Source organism: Bidens hawaiensis, unplaced genomic scaffold (genome assembly GCF_021521415.1).
Source record: "Bidens hawaiensis isolate Kalapana, Puna unplaced genomic scaffold, B.hawaiensis_p1.1 tig00001461_1, whole genome shotgun sequence".
In the NCBI taxonomy this organism is placed as follows: Eukaryota; Viridiplantae; Streptophyta; class Magnoliopsida; order Asterales; family Asteraceae; genus Bidens; species Bidens hawaiensis.
In genome coordinates, this window is record NW_027491082.1 from 998048 (window position 1) to 1010919 (window position 12872).

Consider the following 12872-nt stretch of genomic DNA (forward strand, 5'->3'; position numbering starts at 1 on the left):
TGTTTGTGTTGTGGTCGTGGGTATTTATGCACGATGATTTAAGAGTTTAAGACTGCATTATTGAAGGCTTGATATGTATTTGTTATTATTAAAATTAGACTATAGTTTCTAAATCCTTCAAAAAAGAAAAAATAATAATAAATTCTTCATTTTTTTTTATAACTGGTGTGTTTATGTTATTCTTGGAAACTATTCGGTAAAACAGTTTCGTTTAACATTTTAACCATTGAATATGTAAATAACAGTTGAAGGGATTAAATACAAATCATTCTTAATATGAAAACAGTGAGAACCAATTTACTGTTATTATTATGTTTGTTTTTATAGGTGTTTGATGTTAGTTTTTGTTCCTATTTGTTAATTTCCGATTATGAGACGTTATAAGTATTTATTGATCTACATTTTGTTGTTATTTATTTGGTTTTTTTCTTGTGCTGTTATAATTATTTGTTGTTATTATTTTGTTGCTAATTTTGATTCTTTTGTTATTATTAGGGGTTTTTTTTGTTATTATAAAACATTGATTATACAGATTGGCATTATGGTTCCTATTATTTCCTACGTTCTCATGTTAATAACATTTTGTACATCCTAGTAAATAACATACGGAAAATAAGTATTAGAATATTAATAATCAAATAAAAAGTTTAAATATTTCATGTGAAATCAATGGTTATCTTTAGAGGTGTAGTTTTATTACTATTTTTTTTACCAATTTTTATTCCAATGGATATTTTTAGTGAATCATAAATTGGCTAGAAGGTTTTCAACAAGGACCACAATGCACAAATTAGTATACACAATGCATATCTTACGAAATTGAACCAAGATGGCATTTGCTATAGATACCTATCCGTCGTGTCTGGTGTAGTGATCAAAAATTTTTTTACTTTTGAGTCGTGTGAGCTCTACCGGACGGTGAAAAAATTGTGTTTCTTTGTTTGTTTTAGTTTTATGTTGAAGTTGAACTAAAAGAAAAGCACAAAGGCATAATGATTGTGTTTTTTTAACCCAGAATCTCAAGTTAAAACAAAAAACATGATTTGATTCGAACGGTTGATAATGTTCATTGAATTTGAAGTTAAAGGAAACCTAACTCTTTTGGATTTCTATGTCTTGATTAAGTTAAAAGAATTTGGACCACAAATATATAAATAAGAACCAGAACTGAAACATCTATTTGTGTCAATGAGCACATGGATGAAATAAGTGACAAATGCAAATCAATAATAAGGTTCCGTATGAATGATATCCATCTATGTTATTACGGCTTCGGATTCTCTTATTTTTGTCATTATATATCATACGTATAAAGGTTATCATTTTAATTGTCAGAGAAGTTTGTCTTTATAATCATAATAACTCATAATAATATAAGATATAGGAAAAATATTTTTGCACACTTCTTATCCATGGATATGACTATATATCTGTATATCACAACTTTTTTCATACATATTTATAATTTTCTTTCATATATTTGTCATTTTCTAATTATGAATAGGTGTTTGCGCTTAAACCCAGAATTTGAGATTAAGTTTGTCTTTACAAAATTAATTATACTACAAGTACAACCATCTAGTGGGCATATTATATGACAAATTGACAATGATGTTTCTATATTCTTTTGATGTTGTTCTTACAATTTCCGATCAATGGCAATGTTGCTTAGCGTAGAGCTAGTTGATGTTTGTTAGTATCGAGAGCAAGAAACCATATGGTGTGCATGTGCTTTAATCATGACGAAGGTATACATACCAAAAACCCTACCATCATCAACCCATTGACAAATAGTTCTATAATGCGTTTTAGTTTTCAATCACGTTAAAGATATAGTTACATCTTGAGTACTTAAGAAAACACAATATAGATGATTTAAGAAATGAAAGACAAGGTTATATAGTTAAAGAAATGGTATATTTTAAAGAGAGTAAATATTAAATTCTAAATTTTAATAAAGATAATTTAAATGTGTAATAATTGTCTTATATCACTAATGCTCCACTAATGATTGGGGCAGTTGATTAGGCTAAGGGTAGTGGGGCACGGAAGGGGAGGCGCGGATGGGGGGCGCGGCTACCTGGCTCGCGAACACTGCTACCACCTTGGTGCGGATGGGGGGTGCGGGGCAGTCCGCGTGGGAAATATAGCCGTTAGGAAATTTTTTTTTTTTTTTTGTTTAACCTATATATAAATACCAATCCACACACTCCATTTTAATTAAAACTCACCCCATTCTCTCTTATTCTCTTAAAAACCCATACTTTCCCTCTACTAAACTATTTTTCTCTCCATTTTTATAAATGGCATCGTCTTAAAGAAAAAATGGGCAATATTGACGAATCCAATAAAATTTTGGACAAGGGAGAAGATAACGGAAGTCGTCTACACGTGTGTAATCCTACATAACATGATACTAGAAGATGAGGGTCACGCTATTTGTCAAAACTACCAAGGTGATATTCAAAGACAAGAATCGACGATCACCAATGAACAACGACTCGACAACTTAAATATCCTCAAGAGCCGTGAGATACACGACAACCTTCGGCATGAGTTGGTTGAGCATTTATGGGATAGAAGACCCGATAATCTTGTATTAGACTAGTAATATTTTAAATTATTATTAATGTAATGTTTTATATTATTATTAATGTAATGTTTTAAATTATTTAAAAAAAATTCAATCAAGCCCCGGATCACCTGGACCACTACACCCTCTGGGGCTTGATCCTAGGGCTTGATCCTGTGCCAGGTCACCGCCTACGTGTCGTAAATATATTTGATCACTTGGGGCTCAACCAAGCCCCACTACCCTTAGCCTTAATGTGTTTTGCCGTATGGAATTATCTGGAAAGACACACCCAACTCAAATATGATGTCTTCAATTCACAATATACAGTTAATAAGATCTTAAAAACTATTTAAAGGAAAAAAACGGGAAAGTTGGATAAAAAAATTGAACTTGAACATTCGAATTAATAAGTTTCTGATCTTAATTTATTAAACCATGATTCAAGCATATGATTTAAACAAAGTTATCCTGAAAAAGGAACATTTTTAATATTTTATGATTGTATATAAATTACAAACTTTCAAATTGACGTTCTCTATAATTCTATTAAATTAATATTTGGCTCCTAATCAGTTAACATATACAATTAATGATATATGTGAAGTTTAATCACATACACATATAGTTCGGTTGTAGAAAGTCATTTATTTAGTTAAAAAAGCATGAAATAGTACTCATATGTGTGGGTTTATGGTCACGCCCACTTTATATAAATTTCAGTTATAAAATATTCATGCCATGTTAACTGACGTGCATATATGTTTGCACTTTGTATAGGTTAAACATGTTAGTGAAATTGGCATCGACTCACATTTTTCACTTTGTGCATTAAAAGCAAGACCGATTCGTGGGCCAGCGAAAATAAATTATGATTTTAAGTCCACACTTAATTAAGGTCTTCGAATTAAAAAAAAACATTATATATAGATATATAGATATACATTATAATAGGTAAAGTAAGTTTAAAGTAATGTATAAGTGTGGTGGTGGCTTAGTTGTTACTAAAGCATTAGTCATAAGTTCAAAACTTTTAGTAAACAATTTTTTTTTCTACAATTGTCATAAAAATACATTAAAATCTTATTTTGATTTAGGCTTTCACATTCATTGAGCCGACTCTGTCTAAAAGCATAGTGTTACTAGTGTATAAAAGAAATTGTGTTTCATCGTATCAATCTTAACCGTTGAATTAATTTGATTAAGAGTCTAGATAAGCTCTTATGTCTTCAAGAAAAAAACCACTTATAAGATAGATTATTTATTGATTAATTATCAAAGGCGACAAAAAATGTATTATTAGAGAGTTGAGCTTTTAAACGTCTTAACTATTGAATTATATTTAAACTAAAATAATATGTTTTAGTGTGTCATTATGAGCTTTGCCAACGCAATGGCACCGACCATGGAAAATTAAAATGAAACCGCCCAGCTCCGTTGGGCCCCAATTTAATGAATACTTTTCTAATTTCTTATTAATAAATTTGATTACGTCAATATTTTATAAATTTATAAACGTCAACTATTTTGACCTTTTTATTTACAAACTAGTATTAAGACCGCTGCAAAGTCACAAAAAAAGAGTCCAATTCGAACTCACTATAGTCAACATCCTATGACACTCACAAATCGTAAGTTACTAATACAGTTTACAAAAACAATTTACAGATATGTCTTGGCGGTAGTAGTTGTATGATAGACAAAAGCTTTTGCTTTTAGCATCTGCATTGTCAAAAAGAAGCAATTGTAGCTGTTACTTTAACATAAGATTTTTAAGAGGCAGTTAATTTATGTCCCCATTTTCCTTTACCCTTTGTTTCATTTATGTCCTTGACTTGTGTCTGCATAAAAGTGGTTCAAGTTAGAACTGTAATTGATATGTTGTACCAGTTAATTCATGTCCCCACTTTACTTTACCCTTTGTTTCATTTATGTCCTTGACTTGTGTCTGCATAAAGTGGTTCAAGTTAGAACTGTAATTGATATGTTGTACCTGGTGAATCAGTAAAATCAGAATCACATTTTACGAAGTAAAAGACGACAGTAACACATACTTACAACCTAATGTAATACCTAATACTAATCTTATGTGTACAAATTAAATACACACATAGACAGGAAGGTACACACCTCAAACAAAGGTTGAACTTAGAAAAACCATATAACCCGTAGAGAATCTAACCTGTTTCAAATTGAACCCAATTCCAACCAGTTATCCAACCCAACCATCTACCTTCATGAAAAAGACTATTTTTTACCTGTTATCCAGCCCACAATGAATATGTCTAATCTCTAACGGATCGGTGAACTCAATTTATAATGTTTTAAAAGTTATGTTGTATACATAGACACGTTTGCTTCAATGCAACTTTCATAAATCAAATCATAATAGTTATACATAAATATTTCAATACATAAAAATATTGTGTAATGTGTATACAATTTTCTTACCTCAAAACTTATATCATGAAAGGACGCAAATTGCTAGTGGGGGGATGAATTAATATTGGCAACATATTTTCCGTAGTTAACCTAAAAAAATTATCGTTCACCTTATCCCTAAAGACACACACGATGATAAAAAAAAATGCATTAAGCCAAAAACCAAGTAACATCATAGATTGCAAAAAACATGGACTGATTAAAAATAAAAGTCAAATGAACAAACCTCTAACCGACTTAAGTTCAGATAAATATCAGATCAATCATGGACGTTTCTGCAAAATCAAACCACTTTTAAGAGTTCAATCACCAAAAAAGCAAAATCTCCTAACAACATCATATAAACAATTGCTGCAAAAATGAACCAATTTTAGGTATAGCTTAAACCCTAAACGAAGCCAAAACTATGAAATAAACAAAATATACCAGCCAATAACAACGCCCGACGACAGATGCAAGGGAGAAGATGAAGGTTTCCGATGACCTATGAAGAATCAAAAGACGCCGAAGTCGCTATCATCGCCAAAAACCCAAGGTTTGGCAACGGTTTCTGTCGTTGCCGCCGTCAACCTCCACCGTCACTCTCATCTCGAGAAACCAAAGCCTTCAAAGATTTCCGTCGATCGCTATGCAGAGAAGCCGATAAAGAAAATTGAAGTGGTGGAAGTGTGGTGGGTTTAGAGGTCCAATCAGAACAATGTACAAAATAAACTTCATATTGCACAACTAAAGTTTGCACAAAATTCCTCTAAAGCATAGTGTACAATCACATGGAGCACAACTCCTCCTGAAATTGTAATTATATAAATTAGTTATCTTTCATAGTTTCATGTTGACTTTCATTTTTGAACGTTTGATGCTTTGATTACTGCATTGTGTCGAAATTTAACATAATCGAAATATAAATTTACAACTTAAATCTAAATTCAAATAGTAATGCATTTGATAGAACTAATGTTTTCATAACCGAATCGGACAGCGACACGGACGGGTAACCAGTACAACCGGTCTGACCGGTTGAACAACTTTCGTCTAAAAAATGACTATTAGGGTTGGAAATAAAAATTTTTAAAAAAAAAATATTTTTAATAGAAGAACCGGTTAACCAGTCCGGTATTCTTGTCGGAGACCTTGCAAAACTTTGAAATGAATTGCAAAAGTAACCACATTATTAGGATGCATAAACGACTTGTGCATTATAATCTATACATCGGTATTGAATAAATTTCACATCGAGATGTCCATAAAATAAGCACTTCGCGACGGTACAATCATAATTTTTGAGACATCGTATTTTAAAATATAAATAAGAAAAACAACAAACAAAAGAAACTGTTGGAAGTATGATACGTGTCGCCATCTTGTTAGTTCAAGAAAGGAAATGAAAAACCTTGTCGCAAACTATACGGTTTTTGTGATATATATGTGATATATCTGAAGATAAAGATTATGAGACCAAATTGTAAGTATTTTTTAATTAAAAAAAGTCATGCAAACGATGTGGATGATTACGCTTAAAAGAGTTGTATCATATGCATCAATAGTTATTCACTCGAACATTCCTTTTTATTCAAATCAAAAGGTTACAAAACGTGTATAGAATAGTACAAAATCTTGTCTTTAAGTCGTAAAAATCTACATACAAATGACATGTTTATAGATAAATATCATTAATTATGATATAATACTACAAAAAGACTAGAACTCAACTACTTATGTACATATAAAGGACCATACTAGCAACCTCAACTACTTATGTACATCTAAAAGACCATACCGGCAACCGGATTCATCGGTTTCAAATGAGACTTTAACTATTATTATTATTATTATTATTATTATTATTATTATTGTTATTATTATTATTATTATTATCTAAAAAGTCATGTTTAGTAGTGTAAAATTCCAAATCAACGTAATGGTAACTAGCTAATTAATTAAAATTAAAACGATTCAAATGCGTTTAACCAAATTAGTAACTTGTATAGAACATGAAAATAAAATCAAAGGTAACTTGTACAAACACAATAAAACATTAGTACCAAACAGGCAAACATCAGAACTTGTTTGGGTCAGAAATGGGCTGGCAATTCTATATTCTTGGGCTGGGCTGGGCTGGGCTGGGCTGGGTAGAAGTTGGCAACCCATTTCCTAGCACGTCCCGTTTACCTTACCTATTAGCTATAATCATGCTTAGATTATATTAAATGTTACAAAATATTAAAAATCAAGTTATTTCTTGAATAAAAGTTACAAAAGAAAAGTAGTCAGAAGCTACTTGAGATTTGAGAATGATAACCAGCGTTGAAACGAGCAAATTTAACACGCAAAGGTGAGCATATATGATATACTTATTTAAGGATAGCTTGAAGAATAAGAGCATTCTCAATTCTCAGCCCATTCCCTTAAAATATGTGACAAGAATTTGTAAATTATATGGTATGGTTATAAGTGGTTGTGAGTAGATGAGAGAGAAAATGTTATAAGGGAAAGTTAAATTTGAAGATTCACTATTCATACCCTTTAATTTTTTAGTATTTTTAAAAAGTGAATGTGAGTGAAGAAAAGAGAAAAGATAATGATAAATGTATAAAAAGTATTATTTAATTAAACAGTAGAGAGAAAAAACAGTAATTTGTAGTGTAATTATATGATATATATGGATATAAGGTAGAGAATGGGCTGGGAATGCTCTAAGTAACCATAATAAATAAATAGAATTCAGACGTAGCAATAACAAGAATAATCGTGAGGTTATATCAAATGATGGGGATCAACCTACTATATATGTTGAATGATATACAAAAAAAAACTCACTTAGAATATGCAGAGAATTCTGGATCCATAAACCAGGATGACTATATCCGATTTAATAAGCATCAGGAATCAATTTCAAGGTGTTTGAATTACTACGAAATGTGAATCACATCAAGTGAAGGTAAAATCAATTTTCCTAACCTTAATTTATGAAAAGTTAAATGTCAGATCTAATTTGGAACAAGTTAAAATCAAGTAACACAAATACAACCTGTTTAAACCATTTAACTAAACTTCCAAACAGGCTGACGAGTTGACAAGTAGCAATCAGCTATGAACATGTTAATCGGGTTGGTGGGTCAAACAAGCCATAAAAAAGCCGTTTACTTCAGTAAATTGCAACTATACCCTCAAGTGTCCATATACTTCGGGTGATCAACAACCCCAAACAAAAAATTCTGGCTAAACTGGCAACATTGGATGCTTATCTACAGCACTTCTAAATATAGGAATCATGATTAAGATTTTCATGTTTTCGACACACCAATCTGCCAAAATCGACCAGTTAACAAATTTGAGTATTATATTATACTTACTAAATGCTGGATTCTTAGCCCGTGTTTGGGATTGAGTTTGAAAAATGATTACCGGCTTATTGGTGTTTTCAAAAAGCCAATATATTAAAAAGTGTTTGACAATCACAAAAATCTTTTGTATTTTAGCTTTTTGAAAGGGTTAAATATCAGTTTTCCAAAAGCCCCAAATCCTAGCTTTTCATAATGGCTTTTTGAAAAAACCAATAAGCCAATAAACACTTTTCAAACTCAATCCCAAACATGCTCTTAGACCATGCGCAGTCAAAACTAGAAACACCCGGGCATTTTGCCCCATGTGGCGCCGTCAGCTTTTGAACATTTTGCAAAAAGTGGGTGTAGTGGGAAAATGCCCCCAAACGCCTCTCTCCTCCCCCACTCTCAGAAAACCCCTCAAAATTCGAGCCAACACAATGATATGTAGAAAACACTAACCTTCCAAAATACCATCCAAAACGCCGAGGGAAGGGTGGTATTCCCATTTTGGCCTCAAAACTTCCTAAAACGCAGTCGACACGGATGTTCTTATCAACAGCATTTGACAGTGTAAGTAACAAACTATAAGCCAATGAAATCCAGAGTTGTTTACAATTACAAACATGCAAGACAATTATCCAAATTAAAAACAAGAAGCAAGAACACACACACAATTAAATGTCTACCTAACGTGATAACCCTAGCTAATCATAACACAAACACAATAACAAACCAATTAAAAACCAAATCAAACACAGGTATGTAACGTAATTAAAGCTCAAAATTGAACAATCTGGCAAAATATCCCCAAAACCACTAACAAAAACAGTCAATACGATATCAAAACAGAACAATAGCATCATAACAATAATAATAATAATAACATTAAAAACTACCAAACACACTCTTACTCCAATCAATCCTGAGGGATCTCAACATCACCATCAGCAATCTCCTGCTGCAAATCCTTAGGATCCTTCCCATCAACCGTACACCCAACCGAAACACACGTTCCCAGTATCTCCTTCACCGTCCCCTGCAACTCCTTCGCCATGGACCTGCCTCTCATCACTTTCGCAATCTCAATGACGTCATCCAGCGATATGTTCCCGCTGTGCTTAATATTCTTCACCTTCTTCCTGTCTCTCTCAGGCTCCTTCAACGCCTTGATGACCAGAGCGGCGGCGGAGGGGACGACGGAGACTTTGGCTTGACGGTTCTGGACGGTGAGCTTGACGGTGACACGTAAGCCCTTCCAGTCCTTGGCGGTTTCCTTTGCGATGTCTTCTCCGATCTTCTTTGGGGAGAGACCGAGTGGGCCGATTTTGGGAGCGAGTGAACTCGCGGCGCCGACTTCGCCGCCGGTGACGCGGACGTAGACTTCGACGACTTGGGATGGATCGAACTTTGGCGGCATGGTTGCTGGTTATGTGACAGACGGCGGTGGTTTGTGGTTTGGTGAAGGTGCGTGTGTGTGTTATGAAATGGGAAATTAAAAGGGAGAGTGAGCTAGGGTTTTGTTGGGCTTTTTCGGCGTGTGGATGGGCTTGGTCTGGATTTGGGCTTTTGAAAAGTTTCTTGTTTGGGCTTCGGATAAATTAGTGTGCATGCCATGAATATTAAGCAAAAGGTTCAAAAACCGGGTATTTTTAGAAACCGGTTTCGGGTATTGTCAATAAAAGTTAAAACCACGTTGGATAGGAATTTGTTCCGAGTATAGTCGGGGTATTTGGACGGGTTTTCCGAGTTTTTGTTCGGGTTTCAGGTAGGGTCGGGTCGGGTTTTGACCGGATAAATGTAAAATCGGTTCAAGCGGGTCTGATTCCGGATACGGTCTTGGGAGAAACCCAATATCATGTCGTGCCCACGGGTTGGGTCCGGAACTACGTATTTTGTGCACCTGTAGATGAATATGTAGGATGAAGTAGTTTCTTGAGAATGAAAATGAAGGTTTATTGAGGGTTGTTAAAGGTCAAGGGAAAAGGGGGCATTGAAGACATGACATGTGGGAAAGCATGGTATTATCGTGTAAGGCAATGAGCTCTGAATTGAATTAGGTTTAAGCATGGAAAATGGACGGGACGAGATGGTACGAATCATTAAAGTTAGGTGGTGGATATTGCATGAATGATAGTGATGGTGCAAATGACGCCTATGGTGGTGTGATGGTAGGGGTAGAGTGGTGGTGGAAGTGGCAGTGATAACTCTAACGATATAGATAATATTAAGTACGTTCTTGAGACAAACAAGGATAATAGTAGTGCTGGCTTATTTAGACAAACAGGTTTTTTTAAACGTCAACGAATCCTCAAACTGTTGGCTAAATTCATCACGTCGGGATACACTGACCTTTCAATCTGGGAAAACCCTCACCTAAGGCCAACGCCCGTGAACTCTCGCCCAAAGGCATGACAGTGCAGTGACATAAAACTCGTTCTGTTTAAGAATCTAATTAGTGAACGTCACCTAATCACCTAGTCTCCCATCATCAAATGCTACCAAAAAACAAATAATGATGGACAATAATCAAACCTGGGTTATATAAAACACCAAATCTATTTCTTAAATTTAAATTAACTTTAAGATAACTTAGCTCATACAATTTATTTTACTCAAATGGGCCTATTTTTTTTTAATGAATTATGAATGATTTATGATCGCTAAATATAGATTCAATATATTGATTTTGTACACCTCATTTTCTCATTTTCCGTACTTTGGACTTTTTTTTTTAAGGTAAAGGTACTTCGTTCCATGCTTCAGTTTTTGGATAAATCCAATGTATTTGGTTCTTCTACTTTTGATGGATGGCCTTTTGGACTTCGTTAAAAAATATTTACTTTTTTCGAGACTAAACCATGTCTATTACATTACGTTAGCCGCTAAAGGAGAACAATCCACCTTCCCCCTTCATTAGCCCAAAACATGCGACCCATAAGCAGATTTCGTTTTTACTAATTCTTACTTTACCGGAAAGGCGGTAAAGGATTAATTTGGCATTAATCTTTGATTTTACGACTTTCAAGATTGTATAACATGAACAACTCTTAAAAAAAGCAAAATAAATAAATAATTAGCATGGTCAATTATATATAAAAATTCTACTAATACTATATAGTTGTTACTAGAATAATGGCCCGTGTTACATACGAGTGGAAAAAATTTCAAACGTCATATATATATAGCTATCATAAGAATTCTTGACATTGTTTTCTGCAAAACCACAAGATGTATAGATTAGCTTAGATGTAATAAAATCAAAGTAAATATTAAGTTATGAATTCAAAACTTTAAATGTTAAGTTTGACCAATGTATGTGTTATATATTGGTTTAAATGTTAATTAGCATTAGGATTAAAATTAATTGATTAATTATGTGAAAATTATAAGTATGGAAATTGGATGACATGGAACACTAGGTGGACACCCTAGAAGAAAGACAATTGGACAAATTGGTTTTGCTTTAATATATTAGTTAGATTAATCGTGAGCATCAATAAGTGCAACCTGTCTCTTAATAGGTTCATATTTCATAAAATAATCCTTGTCGTAACTCAGATGAGTTTTTGGTGATTGATATTGTGATTCAAAATATTTCTGATATTGATTTTGTGTCTTCCATGTTTGGATCGACGTCTTCGTTAACAAACCTCTCATATGTTACGATCTCTTATGTGTTTAAATGATTATGTACTTATATTTGCTTAAATGATTAAGTTGTAGTGATACTCGTTTTCAAAAACTTATGCCCCTTAAAATAGGAAGATAGTGGGTTTATTGATACCGTCTTTAAATGTATTTACAAATAGTTTTTTTTATTGATATTGTTGTTATCTTTTTCTCTGATATGTAAGAGTGTAAACGAGTCAAGTCCCAACAATACATGCGATGCGATGCAATGCAATGCTCTGGTGTTGTCTTATCCTGACAGTATATACGTAATCAATGAAATAAGCATTAATCGATATTCTACTCATATAACTTTGTTTTGACTATTATACCGATCAATTATATAAACATTTTACATATGTATTATTTGATATATGCCTATCACTTATTTATTAAATACTAAAATTCAAACATGTTTGGGTGAACGATCAACAGTATTGCATCAAGTTATAAATTGTTGGAATTAACCGTTAAATTTTAATAGTTTAAGGGGTTAATTTGAAAGTTTATTAGAAATATTATCTAGTAGTAATAATAATTTGAGTCTAAGTTTAATTGTTTTTGAATAAGGTTGGATAAGCATATGTTATGTTATCTACAGTATCTAGTATTTGAGTTTGTTTAGGATAGGATTAAAGTTCTAGTATTTAAATAGGTTATTTGGTTTTTGTTTTTTTATCATTGAATAATAAATATTTATTTCTTTTGTGCTCTGCAAATCCTATTCAAGGTCACAGGTTCGTATCTTTTGTTCTACACAAAGCATATTGTTAGTTTTTGGTGCTATCAAGTTTTGTTCAAGACTAATTAATTCCATTAATTGGTATCAGAGCCATAAAGCTCTAGGACTTGCATAGAAGTGA

The 12872-nt window shown here is 32.9% G+C and overlaps 1 pseudogene; it reads right to left on the bottom strand.

The window, feature by feature from the left end:
- Positions 1-9217: 9217 nt before the first annotated feature.
- LOC143576627 (large ribosomal subunit protein uL11 pseudogene) lies at positions 9218-9796 on the bottom strand (annotated as a pseudogene).
- Between the last annotated feature and the right edge of the window lie 3076 nt (positions 9797-12872).